This window comes from Hylobates moloch, unplaced genomic scaffold (assembly GCF_009828535.3).
Source record: "Hylobates moloch isolate HMO894 unplaced genomic scaffold, HMol_V3 SCAFFOLD_13, whole genome shotgun sequence".
In the NCBI taxonomy this organism is placed as follows: Eukaryota; Metazoa; Chordata; class Mammalia; order Primates; family Hylobatidae; genus Hylobates; species Hylobates moloch.
Genome location: NW_026652288.1, coordinates 13,793,933 through 13,818,830, shown reverse-complemented (window position 1 = coordinate 13,818,830; position 24,898 = coordinate 13,793,933). Strand labels below are relative to the sequence as shown.

The 24,898-nt window shown below is 36.2% G+C and overlaps 1 long non-coding RNA gene across 1 annotated transcript in view; it reads left to right on the top strand.

The window, feature by feature from the left end:
• LOC131381035 (uncharacterized) overlaps positions 1–17,857 on the top strand; it is a 101,913-nt gene extending 84,056 nt beyond the window's left edge. Inside the window, exon 3 of the long non-coding RNA XR_009209449.1 lies at positions 17,731–17,857. This is a non-coding gene — a long non-coding RNA (uncharacterized LOC131381035). The remainder of the gene's footprint in view (positions 1–17,730) is intronic.
• The last annotated feature ends 7,041 nt before the right edge of the window (positions 17,858–24,898 follow it).

Genomic DNA, 24,898 nt, shown 5'->3' with positions numbered 1-24,898 from the left:
TCAATTCCAAAGTCCTGTGACTATACACAGTGGTGAAGAATTGAGAGTAAGAATAAGTGCAATGCATATACTAAGGTGAGAGAACTGGTGGAGAGATTGCAGTGGGTTCTGGAATGCTTGCTTGCATTTTAAACAAATAAAAGGATGTTTTGGCCATTGCCACTCTCATTTGAGACCATCATTCAGAAAATCATGTGATCTGGAGAATAACCTTGACATTTCAAGTCTGGTCTAAAATTCTTAAGAAATCATATTTTCATGCCAAAGGGTAATATAGTTTTTCCTGCTAGAATATTGTGAAAAATGTCCTAACTTAAAGACATCTAATCAGTGAATTTTAACTTCTTTGTATTCTTTATAAAGCCTATTTGCTCTTCAGTGTATTGCAAAATTAACTGCATGTTGTTCTTGTTGATAACTATCAACTCTTTGAGTGCTTTTAGTTTGTTTGTTTTGTTTGTTTGTTTGTTTGTTTTAGAGATGGAGTCTCACTCTGTCGCCCAGGCTGGAGTGCAGTGGCGTGATATCAGCTCACTGCAAGCTCCATCTCCTGGGTTCATGCCATTCTCCTGCCTCAGCCTCCCAAGTAGCTGGGACTGCAGGTGCCCGCCACCATGCCCGGCTAATTTTTTGTATTTTTTTTTTTAGTAGAGATGGGGTTTCACCGTGTTAGCCAGGATGGTCTCCATCTCCTGACCTCATGATCTGCCTGCCTCAGCCTCCCAAAGTGCTATTACAGGTGTGAGCCACTGCGTCTGGCCTGAGTGCTATTTTGTAAATGAACTAATGTTCTAAGAGTTCAGTCACAGGAATATTCATTATTTGTAATATTATAGTAAGCTAGTATATAACACTGCAAGCTAATATATAACTTTCCTTAAAATGTAAAAAATAGGTTCATTTACCTAAAAAGACCTCTTATTTGATCTGGAGGAGAGGATAATCATGAAGTCAAGGCATGCGCTGTTATATTCCTCTATTTATACCTATGGTTCATCTTTCCCTCTCCCTTGATTTCACATTTTTGATTAGCAGAAACAAATATGAGTAGCTACTGTGGTATAACTGACATACAATGAACTACATATATTTAGTGTACAATTTGATTAGTTTTGACAAATGTATAAGTCTGTAAAATTATCACCACAATCAAGATACTGAGCATATAAATGACGGCTCCAAAATTTCCTCTTGCCCCTTTGAACTCCTCCCCCTCACCAGTGCCTGGTACTTTTTAATAACAGTTAATCTACCTTCTGGCACTATAGATCAGTTTTTATTTTCTAGAATTTTATAAAAATGGAATCATATTTCATGCAATGTTTATGGTCTATGTTCTTTCACTCAGCATAATTATTTTGAGATTCACTTATGTTTTTATGTGCATCACATAATATTTTCAGCCATTCATCTGTTGATAGACATTTGAGTCTTTTCCAGTTTGGGGCTACTACAAATTAAAGTACTATGTGACATTTGTATACAAGCTTTTGTATAAGCATATGCTTTCATTTGTCTTGAGTAAATTCCTAGTAGTGAGATGGGTGGAATATATGATAGGTGTATGCTTCAATTTTTAAGAAACAGTGAATAAAAGCAGTTTTATTTCTTTTCAGCTTGGATTTTTATTATTATTATTTTGCCCTGTTTCATTGGCTTTGAAACAGTGAGAGCAAACATGTTTGTCTCATACTTGCCCTTAGAGGAAAAGCATTCAGCCATTCAACATTAGGTATGATGTTTAGCTATAGATTTTTTTCATGTGCTTCCTAGTTTTCTAGTTTTCTGAGTGTTTTTATTAGGAATGGATATTAGATTTTGACAATTGCTTTATCTGTACACATTGAGAAGATCATATTTATATTTTTCTACTTTTTGTTTATTGATTTGGTGAATACATTGGTTGACTACGTTAAATCAACTCTGCATCACTGAGGTAAACCCAAATTGGTTATGGTATGCTGGATTAGTCCATTCTCACGTTGCTATAAAGAACTAAGACTGGGAAATTTATAAAGAAAAGAGATTTAATTGGCTCATGGTTCCATAGGCTGTACAGGACGTATGACTGAGGAGGCCTCAGGAAACTTACAATTATGGTGGAAGACAAAGGAGAAGCTGGCACATCCTACATGGTCGGAGCAGGAGGAAAAGAGTGAAGCAGGAGGTGCTACATGGTTTTAAACTACCAGATCTTGTGAGAACTCTACCATAGGAGTAGCAAGAGGGAAATCTGTCCCCATGATTCAATCATCTCCCACCAGGCCCCTCTTCCAGCATTGGAGATTACAATTCCACATAAGATTTGGGTGGGAACACAGACACAAACCATATCATATACCTTAAATATATTTTTGTTTGAATTCTAAATTTTGTTTAAGTTTTTATATTTATGATTACGAGGGATATTGATCTGTAGTTTTATTTTCTTACAATGTCTTTGTCTGCTTTTGTTATTAAGTTAACACTGGCCTCAGAATTCATTGAGAAGTATTCCTTTTGCTTCTATTTCCTGGAACAGTTTGTGCATTTATAACAGTCATAGAGACTATTTCCTTGTCTCTTACATCTATAATCAGTATTGTTTTTTCCTGTTTGGTAGAATTCACCAGTCACACCATTTGAGCCCAGAGTTACCTTTGTTAAAAGGTTTTAAGCTACAAATTCAATTTCTTTAATAGACATAGAGCTACTAGGGTTAACTGTTTTTTCTTGAATGAGCTTTGATCCTTTGTATCTTTCAAGGAATTTTTCCATTTTATCTTAATTATCAAGTTCATTGGCATTACTTTGTTTACAATATTACTTTATTCTTTTCGTATATTTAGAATCAATAATGATGTCATCTTTCTTATATCAAGTATTGGTAATTTGTGTCTTTCTTCCCTCTTTTGTTCCTGATCAGTCTGGCTACAGGTTTATCAATTTATTGGTCTTAAAAATTCAGCTTTTGATTTTATTTATTTTTCTTTTTTTTTCCTGTTTTTGATTTTTTCTTTATTTTTCTTTTGATCTTTATTCTTTTCTTATCTTGCTTACCTTGTGTTTAGTTTGCTTTATTCAGTTTCTGAAAGTGGAAATTAAGGTTATTCATTGTAGAACGTACTTCTTTGCTTATATAGGTGCTTATTGCTATCAATTTCCACTTCCTTTCCCTTGACATATGCCAATAAATAACAATGAAGCTATATAAACAATGAACAAGAAAGAATTTAAAAATATTGTTATTATAGGAGTGTGGTTTTGGTAATTATTTCATCTTAGGAACCTCCTTGACCTATGTTCCAGAGGCTGTCTTGCAATATATCTCATTCTATGATAAAATTCAAGATGTGTTCAAAAGTATTATGCTTCTTTATGTTGAGGAAAACCCCAGGAATAAATGAAGCAGGATTCATTTATTCAAGCAATGAAGAAAGCATATTTAAATAAAAGTTAGATCTTTATACTTCATATATTTTGCTCTAATGAAATATTTTTTAAATATAATTGTCATTGATGCTAATTTTCATTCATTTTTCAATAATTTCATATATTTTATTTGTTATACAGCATCAATGAATATTAGGGGCAAAGCCAGTATTTTCACTAATCTCACTTATACAAGGATAATTATCTTGGAAATTCTTAAAGGAAATCTAAGTGAACACCCTAGCTTTAAATATGCCATTCTCTTAAAACAATTGATAGTCTAACATATATAACAGTTTTTACTCAAAATTGCCCATTTGGAACTTGTTAAATAAGTGCAATATTATTAGAGAGCACTGCTATTTCTCATCATTATCATAGCACATAAAGTAATTTAGTAGAGACAGGTACTCAGGGGTTGACAAATTACGGTGTTATACATATGACACCGAAAGGAATTCTCACCTTGTGACTAAAACGTTAGACTAAATGGTCACTAGCCAGAGCACTGAGGGAGTCATCCCTCTCCCTTTAGTCTATTTGCATTTTTTCTTAAGGCATTCACTGTTCCCACCTTTGATCAACTTTGAATGTTACAAGTTTCCCCTTTTACATCTTTAAGCTCCAGTTTTTCCTTTTTTGGAACAAAGTAATAATCTTCATTACTCCACAGACATATTTTGAGGCTGAATTTAGGCAATGACTAAGAGAGTTCACAAGAATCTATAAGAAAGCACGTAAGTTTAAGGAAAGGTTTAATGTTTGAATTCAGTGCCACCGTGGGCTATTCTTCCTGCTTAAAATCCCTTAGGGTGTTTTACTGTTAAGGCGTGTGTGTTATGATAGAGAAATTTAGCTTAGATTAGCTTTTCTAACAAACTCCTGATTTGAGGTAGAATCAGAAAGGAATGTCACCCAGAACAACAATGTGTTTGAATGAATAATCAGGAAAAGTCAGGAAAACTTGCTCTCCTGTTTGTTTCTCTTGCCCTGTCTGTGTTAGAGCAGTGATGTAACACATTTAAAATACTTCATCAATTTTATATATGCTAAGGTATGACCAGATAGCCTCTGAGGAGAAGGCTGTGAGGGTGTTTACCTAGTTGCTTCCTACCTGATAGCTACATCCTCCTGTCTCTCCCCGTTTCCTCCTTAAGGAGCCTCCTTGCTCAGAAACGACAATAATGTTCCTATTTTTCACCTGAAATCTGTTTTGGAGACACTTTTTCTGTTCTTCTGCAGTCTCCTTTTGTACTTCTTTCTATCAGTCTCTTTTTAGGAAGGTCATCTCACAGCAGGGACATGGCCTCCTGGCCCGGGTGTGTGTGTGTGTGTGTGAAGGGTTGGGGGTGGTTATTAGGGTGATGGGATTTGGGCCAGTAATGTGTAAGAAATTTTGGTTGTGATCTCTACAAGTTGCATTTTTTATACCTGTTATATAAATAGACATAAAACTTACAGAATTGTTGAGTAATGATGTTGTATTAGGTAGTCCTCACACTGCTATAGAGAACTAACTGATAGTAGGTAATTTATGAAGAAAAGAGGTTTAATTGACTCACAGTTCCTCCATCTGTACAGGAGGCATGGCTGGGAGGCCTCAGGAAACTTATAATCATGGCAGAAGGCAAAGGGGAAGCTGGTAAGTCTAACCATGGTGGAGCAGGAGAGAGAGAGAGAGAGAGAGAGCAAAGGGGAAGTGCTACACATTTTTAAACAACCAGATCTCATGAGAACTCTATCACAAGACATCACTAGGGGGATGGTGCTAAACCCTTAGACACAACCCCCATGATACAATCACTTCCCACCAGGCTCCACCTCCAACACTGGGGGATGACAGTTCAACATGAGATTGGGGTGTGGACACAGAGCCAAACCATATCAGATGTATAAGGCATGTAGCATAGAATCCTCTAATATCTACATTATTGATTCTGCTGCCTTTTGGAGTGAAATAAATTATAACAAATTTCTCTTTGATGTAGTAACCTTTTGAATCTCTCAGGATGACTATTTGTCATTCTCTTCTGTTTTTGGAACATCACTGGACAAAGGAAAGTGAAGGCACAATAAGGGTAGAATAAAATGGTCACGCCAGCCCATTACTGGAAAATGGCCCATGCTTCTCAAGTGGGTTTCTTTTGATTGTGATTCTTCTGTGAATATCTGGGAATAAAGTTCCAAAATATAAAGTGATGATCATTTCTTATTTCTGGTTAGCTACTTACCATTTTGTTGAACCTAGAGGAGCCCAAACATTTGCTGGCCATGTCAGAAGGAAGCAGCTGTTAAAGCAGGCATCCGGCAGAAGGCAGCTTTCCCACAGCCACGTTTCAGTGGTCGCTTGCATGTGGATTCTCATGGGCATCTTAACAAATCCTGTAAGGCTTTGACAATTTGCTTTTCCTCATTTCAGACCAGTGTTGGTCACTGATTTCTTGGTGATATCATAAAAGAGGAAACCCTATACTTTTCACTTCTGTGTTGATGGGTATGTTGTATTCTTTTCTGAATATGAAGTAACAAGATTTGCCTTCTCCAAGCAGCAAGATCATTAGGCAATTTGTTCACATTCATCATGGTAGGGATTGTGTGGTAAACACACCTCAAAGTGATAACGTGACTTGAGCTCACCTTGAGAACTACTCTGTATGGCAGATGCCCTTGAATGTGTGTTCAGAGTTCCGAGCTAGAGAATCCAAGAGTAGACAACCCAGAGATTTATTCCCTATCTATGAGGAACATCTGAGCCCCTGGCCATTCCCGTGGACTGTGGTCTGTAAAGGGGATCAAGACTCTTTGTTCTGGGGTGAATGAAGGTTGTCAGCTGGAGGTTGATAGGGGGAGGATGTTAAGTGAAGATGTTATATAAGCTGCATGGCTTTTTTAAGGGTTGTGGTTCTCCTGTCCAGCCTGCCACTGCTGGACTCTCTCCCCTGTATATAAGACCCCAATAAAACCCCATGTCTCATTCACTGGCTCCGGGGCTCTTCCTTGGCCTCTTGAACATGGTGCCATCCCCATTGGAGTCAACAGGGTTTGGCATGACAGGAAGTCCTTTCTTATTTTTATTCTTATTTTTAATTAAATGTTTTGTCCTGTATTAATGGAAATGGTCAATACATATGAAATCTTGCAAACATCCCAGAAAAACTGATTTCTCTAAAATTCTTACATTTGAGGGAGTGTGTCTCGCTCCACATTCCCTTTATCATTCCCTTTATCATCTCCTTATGGAAATAAGGACAGCATTTTCACTCACTGCAGTGTTTGCAAGGGATTTGTTATCAGCAACTGCTTCCTAAGTTATTTATACTCTGACAAATAATTGACTCTTGCTGTGGTGGGTACATATCAATTTGTATAGGGGTGGGGAATTTTCTCTGACATGAATAAAAAATCAGTTTAGGATAAAGAATGTGCACAATAATATCAGGACTTAGAAAAGACCTGCCAGCATTCTGGTGATGTGAAAGGGACACCGAGCTGGGAGTTTTGGGTTGGGAAATCAAGTTTGCCATTGATATGCTGTGTGATCTTGGGCATGCTTCTTACTATTGCTGAGCCTCAGCACTGGCATTGGCAAGTGAAGGTGTTACTGTTGGTATTCTCCCCAGATCCCTTCATGCACCTTGTATTCTCCTGCATGCCAGTTCCCTCACCTTCTCTGTGCTTTGCCTATACTGGCTTGTACCAGAGACTTTCTTCATGGAGCTATTTTTGGATCCCTGGAGCCTCCTGCTTCATTCACCCTTATTCACAGACAGCCAAGGTGCCAGAGGGTTTATACATCTTCGTTAGGCACCCCTAGCCTTTACCCAAGGACACGCTAATACAGAGGTATGAAAAATAATTTGCCTTGCCTTCAGGCTAAACAAATTCCAAAGGTGTAATTTATATTCTACTGTTTCCGAGGTTGTTGCTGTGACTGCATCTAAAGCCTCAACCTGGCTGGACTTCTCCTATTCCCTGTACTCCTCCTCCCACAGCCTCACATGATTCTCCAGGGAGTACTTTGTTAAGAATCACTCGCACAGAAACCCTCATCTCAGGATCTGCTTCTGCAAAACCCTTTCAACCTCACTTAACCAGTTGTTAAAGGTTAACTAAATATAAGATCAACACAGATTTATAGTTTTTACTATTTCTCATGGCGTTTTAAATATTGCCTAGGTAAGTTTATATAATGAGATTATACAGACCATCATTCTACATATCTGGGTTAGCGTAGGTGGGTAGATTTGGCTGTTGAGGTCCAGATTTGAGTGAAAAATAAGTTACCATTTTACTTTATAATACTTCTTTCATCCTAGCAACAACTTTTGATGGGAAAGAATTATGATTGCATTTTTTAGACTAGGAAGTAGAAATTCAGAAAGGACACATCACTTGTCTATATATATAGGAGACTGGTTGCACCACTGGAACCCAAGTTCTCCAGCTCTGAACTCAAAGTGCTCTCTAAGCACAGACAAGGCTGTAGGTAAATGTTTTTCTTGAAACCACTTGATTCTCTGGTTTCCTTGTCTGTCTTGCATGACCTCCACTACAGCCTCAATATCATGTTTAATTTCTGAGAACCTTTCAAACGTTAGCTAAGGTATGAGCGTTGGGGCACCTAGGGAGCATAGATTAGTCAATACGGGGCTTTAAGATATCTAAACCCTTAATATTCCAAAGAATCAAAGCTGAAAGGACACTGAACAAGATCTTTACTCAAGTTCTTCCAATACCATAGCCTATAGGTAATGAAAACATGAATATGAAGACATTTTTACGTCTTCATATTCAAATTGAGATTCATCCGTTCTCTTTTAAATAAACAACTTGGCTTTCTTTTTTATGACAAAGCCATTATGATTTGGTTTGCTCCCCAAATAGTTTGGTTACTGAATATCAACTTTTCATAAGGAAAAATGTTATATCTTTAAGAAGCCAATTTGTAGAAAGGAAGACAGTTATAAGAGAAAAGTGGGAGCAAGTCAATTAAGGCTCAGGGAAACCTTTATTTTAACTGCAATCTCACAGCATGAATAAAGCACTCAAGGGATTGAGGTTCCTGCAAGGGAGGCCAAATGCATACTTCTCAGACTGAAGGAAAGAAAAGTTACTCTTATGAGCCACTTGGAAGTGTTTAATAGGTAATGAGCACCTTTCCTATCCTTTGTTCCTGACAACTGACTGACATCCTAAACCAACCCAGGTGGTAAGAACAAGATAAAGGCCTTAAAGCCACTAGCTCTATGTTGAGATTGTGAATAATTACCTGGGGAAGCGGTTTTCAAATGCTTTCAGATTCTTGGGCCTAGTTTCTGCAAGTTCTGCTTTCTCTAGTGGGAGAATTTGCATTTGTAACAGGCATGGAAATTGTTTCCTAGTTCCTCATATCTAGAAACACAATTGGTAAAATACTATTTTAAGTATTCCTTCGAATGGAATCATATGATGTTTTCATTTTGTTGTTGTTTTTTTCTCTTAATATCTTGTAATAAGTTAAATCTTTGCCGAAGGAAGAGAGATGTAATAGAAAATGGAAGTGCCAGTGGTGAGACTTTATTTTTTTTCTGAGGAAAGGTTGAAATAAATGAAGATACATAGAGAAGAAAACAATTCTTAATAAGTGCTAAGTGCCATCAAATACTATGTTTAAATGAACTACTGAAGAGAGATTAGATTTTTTTCCTGTGTTTTGTTAAGAAAACAATTGAAGATCAACAAGTAGAAGTAAGGAGCAGACTCTTCAGATACATGGATTTCTAATAGTAGAGTTGCTCCAGCTAGACTCACTCAAATAAAATGAGTTCCAAATTCCCAGGGATGTGCAAAACATTGAGTAAACAATGAACTGCCAAGATTAAGTAGTACACAGCTCATAGATGATTCCTGTTCCCATATTGCGTATGTATCCTTTGGATTCAGAAAGACACTGGGCTTCCCCCAAACCAAAGGAGGATAGTGCCCCTTCCACTCACATCCAGAGGCATACATCCACTGCATAGGAGTTGCTTTCATTTTCCTCCTTATAAATTGTTTTGTCTTATTCTAAATTCACTAAAGAATGATGATTTTCAGAAATGTAACAACATCAGGTGGAAGCATAGTTATGTAGTAGTATAATACAAGTTAAGCTAATTAAAAGATACCACTGATATATATCAAAATAGAGACACTTGCAAAAATGACAATACTTATTTTTGTTGGGGATGTAGAGAAAATAGTACTCTAAAAACTGCTAGAGTGAATAAGCATTGCTATTTCTTTAATTTTTAGGCCATTATAAAGAGGGTATTAAAATTTAATGTACATACACTTTTTGGTCAAGCAATACTTTATATCTAGAAATGTATGTTATAGAAACCAAAGGGTTACTAGTAGAGACCTATGGATAAATAATTTTCTTGCCTTAGATATTAGAAAAATACCCAAACATGATAAAGTAGTTATTCAAATTATGGTACATCTATACCATGGATGTTCATGAATGAAACCGTTAGATGCAACCTGTCATAAAACCATCAGATATCATGAGACTTATTCATTATCAAGAGAACAGCATGAGAAAAACCCATCCCCGTGATTCAGTTACCTCCTACCAAGTCCCTACCATGACACATGGGGATTATGGGAGCTACAATTCAAAATGAGATTGGACTAGGGACACAGCCAAACCATATCAGACATCAAACTATTTATCTTCACAAATGATATAATTTTATTCCTAGAAAACCTCATGGTCTCTGCAAAAAGCCTCCTAAGCCTAATAACTTCAGCAAAGTTTCAAAATATAAAATCAATGTACAAAAATCAGTAGCATTTCTATATACCAATAACATCCAAGCTGACAGCAAAATCAGAAATGAAATCCCATTCACTATAGCCACATACAAAAAATACCTAGGAATATGGCTCACCAGGGAGATGAAACATCTCTGGAATAAGAATTATAAAACACTGCAGACAGAAATCAGAGATGGCATAAACAAATGGAAAAACATTCCATGCTCTTGGATAGCAAGAATCAGTATTTTTTAAATGGCCATACTGCCCAAAGCAATTTCACAGATTCAATGCTATTTCTATAAAACTACCAATTACATTTTTCACAGAATTAGAATAAACTATTTCAAATGTCATATAGAACCAAAAAAAGCCCAAATAGCTAAAGCAATCCTAAGAAAAAAAAATGAAACAAAGATGAAGGCCTCATGATACCTAACTTTAAAATATGTTACAGGGCTACAGTAACCAAAACAGCATGGTACTGGTACAAAAACAGACACAGACTAATGCAACAGGTTAGAGATTCCAGAAAGAAAGCCATAAACCTACAACCATCTGATCTTTGACAAAACTGACAAAAACAAGCAACAGGTAAAAGACTCCATATTCAACAAATGATGCTGGGATAACTGGCTAATCATATGCAGAAGATTGAAATTAGATCCTTTCCTTTCACCATATACAAAAATCAACTCAAGATAGATTAAAGACCTAAATGGAAAACCTCAAAATACAAAAACTCTAAAAGGAAACCTAGGAAATATCACCTCGGACAGAGGCCCTGACAAAGATTTTATGACAAAGCTTTCAAAAGCCTTTGCAACAAAAACAAAAACTGACAAATGGGACCTAATTAAACTAAAGAGCTTCTGCACAACAACAAAAATTATCAATTGAGTAAACAGATCTACAGAATGGGAGAAAATATTTGCAAATTTTGCATCCCACAAAGGTCTAATATGAAGAATCTATAAAGAACTTCAACAAATTAACAAACAAGGAGTAAACAACCCTATCCAAAAATGTGCAAGGAACATGAACAGACACTTCTCAAAGGAAGACATATGTGGCCAAAAAGCATATGAAAAAAATGCTTATCATCACAGATATTTAGAGAAATGCAAGTCAAAACCACAATGAGATACCATCTCATACCAGTCAGAATGGCTATTACTGAAAAGTCAAAAATAACATTCTGGTGAGGCTCTGCAGAAAAGGGAAAACTGATACACTGCTAGTAGGAATGTACATTAATTTAGCCACAGTGTAAAGAAGTTTGGAGATCTTTCAAAGAACTTCCTCAAAGAACACACATATATTCATTGCGACACTATTCATAGTAGCAAAGACACAGAATCAACCTTGATGCTGATCAATGGTGGACTGGATAAGGAAAATGTGGTACTTATACACCATGCAATACTATGCAGCCATAAAAAAAGAACAAAAGCATGTCCTTTGCAGGGACATGGATAGAGCCAGAGGCCATTATCCTAAGTCAATTAACACAGGAAAAGAAAACCAAATACTGCGTGTTCTCACTGCTAAGTAGAAGCTAAACATTGAGTACACTTGGACAAAAAAAAAGGGAACAATAGACATCGGGCCTACTGGAGGATGGAGGGTGGGAGGAGAGTGAGAACTGAAAAACTACCTATCTGATACTATGCTCATTACCTGGGTGATGAAATAATCTGTACACAAAACTCCCATGACATGCAGTTTACCCATGTAGCAAACCTGCATATGCACTCCTTGAACGTAAAATAAAAATTGAAAAAGAAAAAAAAGCCATTAGAAAGAATGGATTGGAATTATAGCTGTTTATTGGAAGGAATGTTTATCAGGTATTGAGAAAACAAGGTGAAGAAAAATGTGTATGACATGTTTTAATTTTTGTAAGTCATGATTCAAATATGTGCACATATTTTAAAATTTAGGTTTATGTGTTTGCCCAGGTATGCATGTATACATAATGAATTTTTGGATATACCTAAGTATAGAGACAAGTATGGAAGATGTTAACATGGTTTACCTGGAAGGGTAGTGATAAGAGTGGATGAAGGAAAGAGGAAGGAAGCAGGCAATTAAAGAGCAAAATAAATGCTAGCCTCATTAAGTAAATAGTGTGTATTATATGGTTCTGCAATTGAATACTGTGTAAAATTATATAAGTGTAAAGAAAAATGTATAAAATATTTTCCTGAAAAATGACGGGAAATACTTTACATATAATTCATTAGCCTAGTTTTAAAATCTAAATGACAAATATTATTTGAGTAAAAAGTCAGCAAATACAGAGCTGGATTCAGCTGGATAGTGTATTTTCTTTTTACTTTATTTATTTAAAACTTTCTCATTCCAGCTCTGGTTTAATGCAACTTGCAATGAAAAATGTAGCATAACCTGAAAAATAATTAAAATTACAGCATAGGGTGGTTAGATTCATTTTAGACATTTTCTGGTAGACAATAACACAGAACTCACTTTGTGTATCTGACAAGTCACTCGTGACTGAAGGGTCTATGCATCCAAGCAGAACTTCATCAATATTCTTATTGAGTTGGGTCTCCTGATGAATTTACCTCATTTATCTCTATGACAGAGCAAAGTGATTTCTTTCACTTGGACAAACATTAAGGCATTGTTGAGTATTGTCAAACTCAATAAGTCAATGATAATTTCAGACAAAAAAAAACACATCTTCATTTTAATTGAATCCTAGCTTAGGACTCACAGAAAAATGTCTATAGGATAAGAGCTTAATTGCTGCAACCTTTCCATCTTCAGTTTTGTTTAATTTAACACTTGAGTAAATCACCCAGTGGCTTCTTATAGACAGATCTAGCTATTTTTAAGTCATTTACAGGTTTTCACTAAGTATCACAAATTAAGCAGTTCAATATGGGTCAGGATATATTATTTCTGAAGCCATATATCTGGATTTTGATATTTCATGTATCACTAAATCTATGAAGTAATAATTGTTTGCCTGGAGCTAATAGACGTTGGAACATTTTTTAAAGTGGCTTTGCCTGTAGTGATGTGGTTTTTAGCCTAAAAATTTCAGACAGAAATGAATGGAACTCTTAAGGCAGTCAGAGGATGTACTTTCACCTCTAAATTCCAACCACTTTCCAATTACAGCAACAGGCCTGCAAGCTCTCCCTTAGAAAAGAACCCCTCTGGCTTTTACTATAACCTCTTCTTGCAGAAGTTTATAACTCAACTGCAAAAATCCTCTCAAGGTGAAACATGTCATGTAGTCTTCCTGTCCCAATGTAGATTTTAAAAATACAGTTCCTGAGACTTCAATAGAAGACATTTAACTGAAAGGAAAAAAAAAGTCTTAAGTCTTTTCAATTGAGTGGTCAGTAACATTCCCCAGTTGAGGAAAACAGGGCAAATATTAATTTAATATCCAAAACGTTGATTTTTCTTGTGACTTTAATCCTTCCTTCCTCCCCTCCCTTCCTCCCTTTCTTCCCTTTTCTTTTTTTTTTTTTTTTTCCTTTCTAGCATTTATCAGGCGTTCTTTGAGTTCCTTCTATGTGTCGGGTACTGAGCTGGTTACTAGATATATTGGTTTCCTGTTACTGTTGTAACAAATTACCACGAAATTCGTGGCTTAAAATAACAAACATTTATTTTCTTGCAGTTCTAGAGGCCAGAAATCCAAACTAAGTCTTACATAGCTAAATCAAGGTGTTGGCAGAGCTGTGCTCCCCTGGGAATCTCCAGGAAATAATTTGTTTTCTGTTGCCCTTCTTAGATTCTAGTGGCTGTCGATTTTCCTTGGCTATGCCCCTGTCACTCACTCCACTCTGTTCTTATTGTCATATTGTGTTCTCCGCTTCTGTGTCAGTTTTCCCTCTACTCACTCTTTTAAGGTCCGTTGTGACTGCATTTAGGGCCCACTCACATAATCCAGAATAATTTTCCCGTCTCAAATCCCCCAATAACCTCCACAGAGTTCCTTTTCACATAGAAGGTAACATTCATAGGTTTCAGGAATTAGGATCTGAATATCTTTAGGGACGAATATTCAGCCTACCACACTGGAGATATACAAAATATATAACATGCATCTACCTTCAAAGAAGCTCACCCAAGAGACACATAAGATTACCAAAATCTTAGGAAAGATGTGAGACACACTGAGAGCATAAGTATTTTGTTGCTAAAAAGATGATTAAGAATTAACTGCTTCCCAACTATTAATTTCAGTTCCAGCTTGAACAGGAATCAAGGCCTACTTGAGGATATGAATAAAAATAAAATCTAGCAAAAATGGAGATGACTTTCTATGCCTGTCGTAGGCTGAATAATGACCCCCAATGTTATCCAGGTCCTAATCCATAGATCCTGTGAACATTGCACTATATGGTAATGTGGCCTTTACAGCTGTGATTAAATGAAAGATTTTGAGATGGAAAAAATATCCCAGATCATCTGAGCCAGGCTTAAGTGAAATCACAAGTGTCCTTATAAGAGGGAGACGGGGAGATCTGAAGGCAGACTTAAGGGAAGGTGAAGTTATGATGGAAAAAGAAAATGCAAAACTGTTGGCTTTGAAGATGGAGGAAGGGATCATCAAGCAAGGACTGCATGAGTGGCTGCTCTAGAAGTTGGACAAGGCTGGGAACGCGATTCTTCCCTGGAGTCTCTGGCTGGAGCGTAGCCCTGCTAACAACCTGTACTTTAGCCCAGTGAAACTGATTTTGAACTTCTGTCTGCCAAAACTATAAGTGAAATAAAAAATGTGTATTGTTTTATGCCACCCCACTTTTGTTAATTTATTAAAGTAGTCATAGGAAACTAAGGCAATATTTTAAAGGCATGAATGTTTTCAACAATCTGATGTAGCTGAAAGAGCACTAGTCTGAGAGATGAGAGACAGAATCCAGAATTGCCACTTACCATAAGCAACTACCTGTTTTTTTTTATACAAGGTCTCATTCTATTGCCCGGGCTGGAGTGCAATGGCGTGATCTCGGCTCACTGTAACCTCCCTATCCCGGGTTCAAGTGATTCTCATGCCTCAGCCTCCCGAGTAGCTGGGATTACAGGCATGCACCACTATGCCTGGATAACTTTTGTATTTTTAGTAGAGATGAGTTTCACCGTTTTGGCCAGTCTGGTCTTGAACTCCTGGCCTGAAGTGATCTGCCAGCTTTAGTCTCCCAAAGTGCTGGGATTAGTGGCTCAGGTGTGAGTCACTGTGCCAGACCCAATCTTCATTTGGAGCCCAGGTCCTCTATCTGCAGGATGGTTGCTGGGACTTTTTCCTTCATGTTCTCATGTTATTTACCTAAAGGAGGTTTTATGTAATCCTACACTTTCTAAATCTCCAAATATTCAATCAGGAAATATCAAATAAGGAAAATAACATTGATTCATGTATTCCTGAATTGAATTCAGGATCAGCAGGAGGACATGAGACAATCTGTGCAGAATAGATTTTATCATTATTATCCTTGTTCTGGATCAGAATCCAATCAGAAATACATATTGAACTTTTTCATGTCTCACTAGATTTCATTCTAGAACAGCTGCTCAGTATCCTCTGTTTCTCATGGCTTGGAACACTTAAGGAGCATTGCCCAGTTGTTTTGTATGGTGCCTCAACTGGGTTAGACTAATTGCTTCCTCAAGAGTGCATCTAGATGATGTATTTTTAACAGAATCCCACAGAAGTGATGTTGTGTCCTTCTCAGTACATCATATCAGAAAGCACACATCGTCAGTTTATCCCATTTTGGGGATTTGGGTGAATGAAAATTATATATATATTGTTTGCAGTTTTTATAACTCTAAATAAAGTAAAAAAATCATACTCTTAAGCAATAGGATATCAATTAGTAAATTCATATAGCTTTAGATGTCTAACATATTATATAAAAGTTGAAAGGGTCAATGTCTCCCTACAATAGCCTATATATAAGAGTCATAAAATCTGAAAGGGAGAAACAATGAAGATCTTTAAGAGGCACGGCATGATAGGTAAAATCCAGGGCTCCTCCTATTAGACCAGAGCTGTGGCTGATTTGGTCTCTGCCACTTAGTGGTACTACGATTTTGGACAATATATTACAATGATGGCAATTAGTCTACATTTATTGATAATTACTGTGTTTCATGGGATGTTTTAAGAGGTGTATATTTTTCCATTTAATCTCTACAACAACCAAATGAATTTTATATTAATATAATTACCATTTTACAGGTCAGATAATGATTGCATAAAGAGTTAAGTCACTTCCTTAAGATCACATAGCTAGAAGGTAGTGAAGCCAGAATTTAAACCCATTCTGCATCCAAGTCCTGTATTCATCACCACTGTATTATACTGCCTCCCTAAAATTGCTAACCACTGTTTTCTCACATGGAAAATGAAGACAGTAATCATACCTGTGTTATAGGTATCTGTGATTTAATAAAGGAGGCATTTAAATTTATGATTCATGTTAGGCATGTAATACATGTTAGTTTTATTATCTCATAGTTATCAATGTGCACTGATGTTATTGGTGGGAGGAGACAAGGCTCAGGGAATTTAAATAATTGCCTAAGGTAGCATCATGAGAAAATACAGATTAAAACCTTAAGCCACTGACTCATCCTGTGCCTCTTTCCACATCTCTTGAAAAGTGATTTTTATATTAAAAATCAGGGGGCAGATCCTATTATATTGATACATAAATTAAAGACATAATTTACTCATAAGCTCATTAGGGATCACTCATAGCTGCAGCTCACCAAAGAGAGGCTATAGAAACCCTGTCTTTCCAGGAGCAGATGCAGAGAACATATTAGCAGCTTTGCTTCTGGAAAAAGTATATGCTTTGTTGATCACTCACCAACTGGCCCACTCCAAGGAGAGCTCTGAATCAGCAACCCTTTTTAAGAAAGTGGCAAGTCAACTCTTCATACCCTGGTAAGAAATGAGTAATGGCCCCATCACTAGAAGTAATTAGTGACCTTACACAAGACATTTCCAATGTCTGGGCCTCTGTCTAAAATCACAAAATGAGGGAATTGGACTAGAGAAATTCTAATATTCCTCAAAGTTTAATCATTTTATGATATTCTGAAATATTTGATTATTAATTTTCTCATTAGTGTGGGTTTTTAGAGCAGTCATTGAGGAATCAATTGATTAATAATTAATCTCGTGCTTGCTACAGTGTTAAATATTCATGTTCGTTGTAAATTACATAGCATTATCAACCAAAGGTCTGGGGTTTGAAACATGCTTTTTCCCTGGGCCCACTTCTCATTTGGCTGATTTCTTATTGAAATATGCATACTTAGGCTTTATCTGAACATTTGCTCAAAAATCCAAGTCTCTTGCACTGCAGAGAGTCTCAAATGTGAGAACCTTGTTCTCCATAAAATGAAGGTATGTCTGTACAAACTCTCTGTGCATTTTATCTACCCTTTATTGTTCCCAGGTAATACCAAAGGACACAAGAAGTTCACATGAGTGTTTGGTAATGCACTGATATTTAATTTTTATTGCTTTTATATGCAAAGGTTTTCTAAAGACCTCAGGAAGAATGAATTTGCTGCAAACTTTTCCACCATATGCCACACATTTTAACATCAAGCCAGCATATGACAGAATCAACGAGAACATGTGCCTCTGTCTTCTTATCCCAGCCTGTTTTCAAGTTATATTAACTTGAAACCAAGATCAAAGTGATAATAATACCAAGATCCAAAATAAACTGAGTCGCTTAAGACATTATACTGCAATTGGCCTGTTGTTTTATTCTTCCGCAAATTAGCTTAGTCAATAGTTCAAACTTGAGTTTTCTTTTGAGAAACATTCTTTCTGAAACGTCAAACAGAAGTAAAGTATCTTCCATAAGTTAAACTTCTTGGTTTTTTAAAATGGAATTTTTTAGTGCCATTTTTTATAGTCTACTTTATGAAGTGGGGCCTAGTCAATAGTAGATTTTCTAAGACTTTTGCATTTATTTGGGAAAGAGTATAAACGATCATTTTTTTAAATCAAAGAATCACAGATACCATATTGCCTGCACAGAATGCTCCATGGGCCTAGGTACTGGGAGACAGGCAGGGATGGATTCCAAGGAAAGACAACAAGGCTGCCCAAATTGCAGCCATCCAAATAGGGAGAGAAGAGATGCACATAAATTACTTTAATGCAAAAGTCACCGTGTCACATAACTTGAGAGATTCATAGAGCATTTTGAGAGTTCAGACGAAAGTAAAACTGTTTCCAGGTGACAGATGAGGAAAAACGTTGTAAGTAGGTTAATACTTAGGCTGGAATTTGTAAAATGTATCAAATATGGACAAGGAAAAATTCAGACTAAGGACACCTGAGACAGAATGGATAGCTTAAGAAGAGGCACAAATGGACGCCTCCATTTGTAGGGTATGGTTTGAAATTTGGGGATAGTTTTAGTTTCATTAGAATGTGAATCATGTAAAGAGGAATTCTAGGAAATTCTAGGACAAAAAGGATAATTAAGTATGTGGGAGACACTACTTAGGAAGTAAGTGGTTAGCAGGAATAACATCTAATCCAAAATTTTATTCTCACCCCACTAGCACTGTGCTTGGCATTATTCAATTGGATTTATCTGATAGGAAAGAAGGAAGCAGAACATGTAGAATCATGAAGGAAATGGAAGAGATAGGCGAGATGTACAGTTTAGGCTACCTTAATTTTTTTCCCCTACAGTAAACTTCTTAATAAAACACAGGAGAAGCAGGAATGTCTTTTTAATACTCTTGAAGGTAAAAAGAGTATAAAAAAGAAAAAAAGTAAATTATGGAATTGTGATTACTTGCAAACCAATGTCAGTGGGATTGCTTGGAGTGTCAAGTTTTTCTTTTTGAAAGATGCCCAATGAAAGAAAAAGTCGGAATGCAATTTCTAGAGGAGAATAGGTTTTGTGAACTCTGTCATCACTTCATTTTGCCTCTATGCAAAGAAAATTGTATCTTATGTTCCAAGTCACAGTACATTTGTCCTCACATAGTTTTACGCGTAGTCACCACTGCCAATCTTCTATCAAAATGTTTACATTATCTGTGGGTCTATTTCACAAACTAACAAACATTCTTAGGCCGAAGGAAATAAATTTTAGTGCGTTTAATATATACTTTGGCTTCCTTACCACATTCAAACGCTGCTTGCAAGCTATATGACATTGCAATATTATGTCAGTCCCCAAATTTGAAAGATCTGTTTGAGAAGATCAAACGTAATTGCTCTGTTCATCAAATATTTGGGGAAGTTGAGTTTAGAGAATGCTGATTTGAGATTTAACTTTCAGTAAATTGGGGAGTTAAAAAAATATCATTTCTCTCTCTCTCTTTTTTTCTTCTACTTTGTTGTAGAGCCGTGTTTAAATTGCTTTTCCTATGGGGAGTGATTTATTTCAGGCTAACTTGTGATGGATATGTTTTCCATGATTAAAATGAGTACTTTTTAACCTTAGGCTATGGCAGATGGGTGCATAAATATGAGGTAGAAACTGAGCCAAGGATTGACTTGTTTGCTTTTTAATCCTTTCTTTCCCCAACGATTTTTTTTAAAAACTAAAATCTCAGTAGTTTTTAAGAACTCTGGATTGGATTATTCAAACTTCTTGGTTCCAAAGACCAGTGTTTCATTTCGACAATGACAATAGCTGAATTTACTCATGGGTGTTTCTTACTTGGACTGTCTCATCCTAATTTTGGGGTGCTGTTCAAGTACTAATTATTATAATCCTAGACATGTATCTGTTCTTAGCAATGCTAGGAGGAACTCTTCTATTTGCAAAATTATAGTAAAAAATAGAAATAATTAAAAGCAATCTTTGTGTTCACGTAAGACATTGGTCTGTGTTCTCTCTTATGTGTAATATCTTTTACTGGTCCTGTGATCATAGTTATATGAACATAGTGTGTGATGGTATTTGGATAATCTAAATGGAGATTATAAAAAATCATTAATAACAAAACATGAAATGATACGAGCTGAACTCACATTGTAGAACAGTAGTGTAAGCACTAATTTAAGCAGAGATTTATATAACAAATTAGTACATATTCTAGAATCACATAAATATAATTCCAATTTTAAATTTTTATTTCTCTTTTATGGGCTAATTAACAGTGGATAGGGAAATGCCTCTTGAATGATTTGGCCTGGATCTTCTTGCATTTTTGCTGTATCGTTCTGAATATTCTTGATTTTGACCCACTTGATCTATTTTCTTGTCACATTCTGTTGCATGCCAGATTACCGGTGTTACTGGTACCTCATCCTAATTGCTATGATTTCTCTGACTTCCTGTTACTGCTCAGGGTTCAGGAATTTGCATAAGGCAGTCTCTGCCTATGATGCATTTCTCCTGTTCTTGGTCTCTTGATTCAGCTCTGGATTTCTTGTTCAGTGAGTCTTGGTATAAATCTCTTCAAAGACATTGAAATGACAAAAGGTTCTCTGCAATTTGGGGGGTGGAATTTAACATTATCATGGTAGTATACAGACTGATAAACCAAGATTATCTTCTGACTGAGTACTACATTTATGACCCTTCTTTATCTTTCAAAAACCTTTTCCTCTCTGCTTGCTTCCTGAATTGCCATTACCTGAGTTGTGGAAAGCTACATGGGGGAAGAGGAGGCATAAGATTGCTGGGTGTAGCAAGTAAGAACACCTAGGAAGGGCACAGAGAAGAGTTTGTTTTGGTGCATGTCTGAACTATCAGATATCCAACTGAAAAGATTGAGTAGAAATGAGATATCTACATTCGGCTGGGGAAAGTTACTAATTGAATTAGGAGCCATTGGAATATAGATATCCTACGATTACACCATGAAAGGGCAATGGAACACCAGGGAGTGAATACAGATGAGAGAACCAAAAATTAGCCCTGGGAAATGACAACATGAAAGATTTCGAATATGCTTAACAAGTTTAAATATTCACGTTGGCTGACAAAAAAGCCTTATTTTGGAAAATGTTTCCATTGGACAATTGGGAAAATAGGGGATCAATTTTATTTGGATTTGTCTTACATGTGGAGACATGTGGTAGCACCTAGCTAATCAGAGTGTTTTGTAAAGGGGGCAGGGTACTGAAGGTAGCCCTTAGCATGCCTGAACCTGTGTGATAATGAGCTGGATCATAACGGATTTTTATTGTGTACCTGGTGCTTATTCATACTCTATAGGAAAGGGAAGGCTGGCTTTACTAACTGGGACTTTAAGTAATTTTTCTGTTTTTGATGCTCGAAAATCATCTTTCTTTTATTATTCATTCAGTAGTTTTTCTCCATCTGAAGGGAAACGTCTTGGCAAGTGTAAATGTGCTTCCAATTTTCTTTCTTGTTAATTCCTTTCACATGATAAATTGCAGGGAACTGTACTGAAATCCCTTGAAATTGAAAAGTCGGCCTACATGAATGCTTAGAAGCAAAGGTTTGAAACATAATAAGTCTGTAGATATTCAGCTGAGAGAATTTTCAGAAGCAGTTGCAGTCCATTGCTACCTTTTATGGATACCTATAGATTCATTTGCATACTTCTCACGAGTTCTTATTTAGGTGGTCAATTTGAATTATCTAAAATGGTAACAAAACTCCCCAAGATTACTTAAAATATCTTATATCTTTTGAAAACAAAGTCATTCATACGATAACCTTTCCTTAAAAATAAAGCAAATTAAAATGAAGAAATATCTTTTGGTTTCCCCCTATTTCTGTCTATATGAAGACAAACAGTATCTATTTCGAACCTGGCCTCCATGACCCTCTGTGCTGCTTGGTCATAATACAGATCTCCAAGCTATCTTTTTTTTTTTTTTTAATTTGAGAAAGGGTCTTGCTCTGTCACCCAGCCTATAGTGCAGTGGTGTGATCATGGCTCATTACAGCCTCAAACTCCTGGGCTCAAGTGAAGGAAATGTAGCAGATACTACAACTGAGGGCTAAAATACTGTATGACTAATAATGAAAAATTGGAACTGTGTTCCTCCTGATGAAACACTCTGGGAATAACTTAACATCACCTGAGAAACATCCTTGCTTATGTTTAATCTAAATATGAAGAAACATTAGACAAGTATATATTGTGGGATACTAACAATGCACATGGCCTGTCTTTCTAAAAAAATCAATGGTATAAAAATAAGAGGGCTATTTTATATTTAAAAAAGAAAAAAAAAACACCAAAAGACTTGATTAGATTCTATATAAAAAAATTGTGCATAAATTATTTCTTAACTATATCATTGTATTAATGTTAGATTTCAAGGTTGTGAATATAATATTATAGTTATGCAAGAACATGTTTTTATTTTTAGAAGATATAGGGGTACAGTAGAATAATGTCTGCAACTTTTACAAAATTTTACATACATACATACAGATACAGAGGCCATAGAAAGAAAATTTGGCAAAATGTTAATAATTGGTGAATTTACAATACTAATAGGGGTACATAAGCGTTGTACTACTCTTTCAACTTTAGTGTAAGTTTGCGTTTCATCAAAAAAAGTTGAAGTAAATTATACATACAATTGACCTTTGAACAACATGGTTTTCAACCATGCAGTACCACTTATCCTTGGATTGTTTTTAATAAAAGTCACACCAAATATGACTGTCTCTCCTACCTCCCCTTCCACCTCCTCTACCTCTTCTGCCTCTGCCACCCCTGAGACAGTGAGACCAACCACTCCTCTTCCTCCTCCTCTTCAGGATAGTCAACATTAACAGGAGGAGAATGAAGACCTTTATAATGATCTACTTCCACTTAATGAATAGTAAATATATTTTCACCTCGTTATAATTTTTCATATAACATTTTTCTATAACATTTTCTTTTCTCTAGCTTACTTTATTTTAAGAATACAGTATATAAAGCACAGAACATTAAAAGTACATGTTTACTATTCATATTATCAGTAAGTCTTCCAGCCAACAATAGGCTATTAATTGTTAAGTTTTGGGGGAGTAAAAAATTACATGCAAGATTTTTGACTGCATGAAGACTCAGCATTCCTAACTCTCATATTGTTCAAGGGTCAAACATATTTTAAAGAAAAATAAATGGAACTGGAAAATATACTTCTCATTATAAATAACCCCAGTTTAAGAGGAGTACTTTTAATTGAAATCTACAATTATGTATATAGTAATAGCTTATTTTTCAGATAGTTCTGTACCCTTTATCAAGCACTAATATATCTTATTTACTTAGTATTTAGAAACTCCAATGATGTCATATTGAATAATTTTTACTACTAATCTTCACTTTCTACAGTTGGAAAAGTTGCATCACTGAATTCAATAGTCTTGCACATGATTTTTTAAGTTAAAAAACATGGGGAAGCTCAGGCCGGGCGCGGTGGCTCACGCTTGTAATCCCAGCACTTTGGGAGGCCGAGGCGGGCGGATCACGAGGTCAGGAGATCCAGACAACAGTGAAACCCCGTCTCTACTAAAATACAAAAAAATTAGCTGGGCGTGGTGGCAGGCGCCTGTAATCCCAGCTACTCTGAGAGGCTGAGGCAGGAGAATGGCGTGAACCTGGGAGGCGGAGCTTGCAGTGAGCCGAGATTGCGCCACTGCACTCCAGCCTGGAAGACAGAGCGACAGAGCGAGACTCCGTCTCAAAAAAAAAAAAAAAAAAAAAAAAAAAAAAAAAAAAAAAAAAACAACCCATGGGGAAGCTCAAATCAAACTCAGGTCAACCAACTCTAAGTGTCCTTGCACTTTCTATACTGGATACATTGCATGTACATGTTTGTGAGTATATTAGTCTGTTTTCACACTGCTGATAAAGACATACCTGAGACTGGGTAATTTATAAAGGAAAGAGGTTTAATTAACTCACAGTTCCACATGACTGGGGAGGCCTCACAATCACGGTGGAAGGTGAATGAGAAGCAAAGACACATCTTACATGGCAGCAGGCAAGAGAGCTCTTGCAGGGGAAGTCTCATTTATAAAACTATCAGATCTCATGAGTCTTATTCACTACTGCAAGAGTAATATGGGGGAAACTGCCCCCTGATTCAATTATCTCCATCTGGCCCCACCCTTGACACATGGGTATTATTACAGTTCAAGGTGAGATTTGGGTGAGGACACAGCCAAACCATATCAGTGAGTATGCATGTATTTCCAACAATTAAAAGATCTTTGAAATTTTGTGGCTGGCTCTTACTTTGGTAGATAGGTCATGGAGCTAATGAAGCAAAAATTGTAGAATCAATTTTCATATTGAGAGAGAAATATCCAGCATTTCCCATTACTATGCCACAAATAATTGGGATTGGGATCATAGGGCATAGAGTAGTGTTGCTTTAAGAAAATGTTATTCCTGCAACTTGTATATATTTATTTCGTGGCTTATACTGGCTTAAAACTCTTGTTTTCATTTACCCATTTTGCTATTGTAATAGTTATAATTTTAATTTAAATATTCAAATTGTTATAGCTTTTGATCATTTCATGAGTCTTTTCCTTTTGACATTTGAAAACCATAAAGTCATATTAAATAAGAAAACCTTTTTTTAGTTTTGGAAACTTGAAAAGAAACGTGTATTTCCACTGTGGTTTTGATTTGCATTTCTCTGATGGCCAGTGATGATGAGCATTTTTTCATGTGTTTTTTGGCTGCATAAATGTCTTCTTTTGAGAAGTGTCTGTTCATGTCCTTTGCCCAC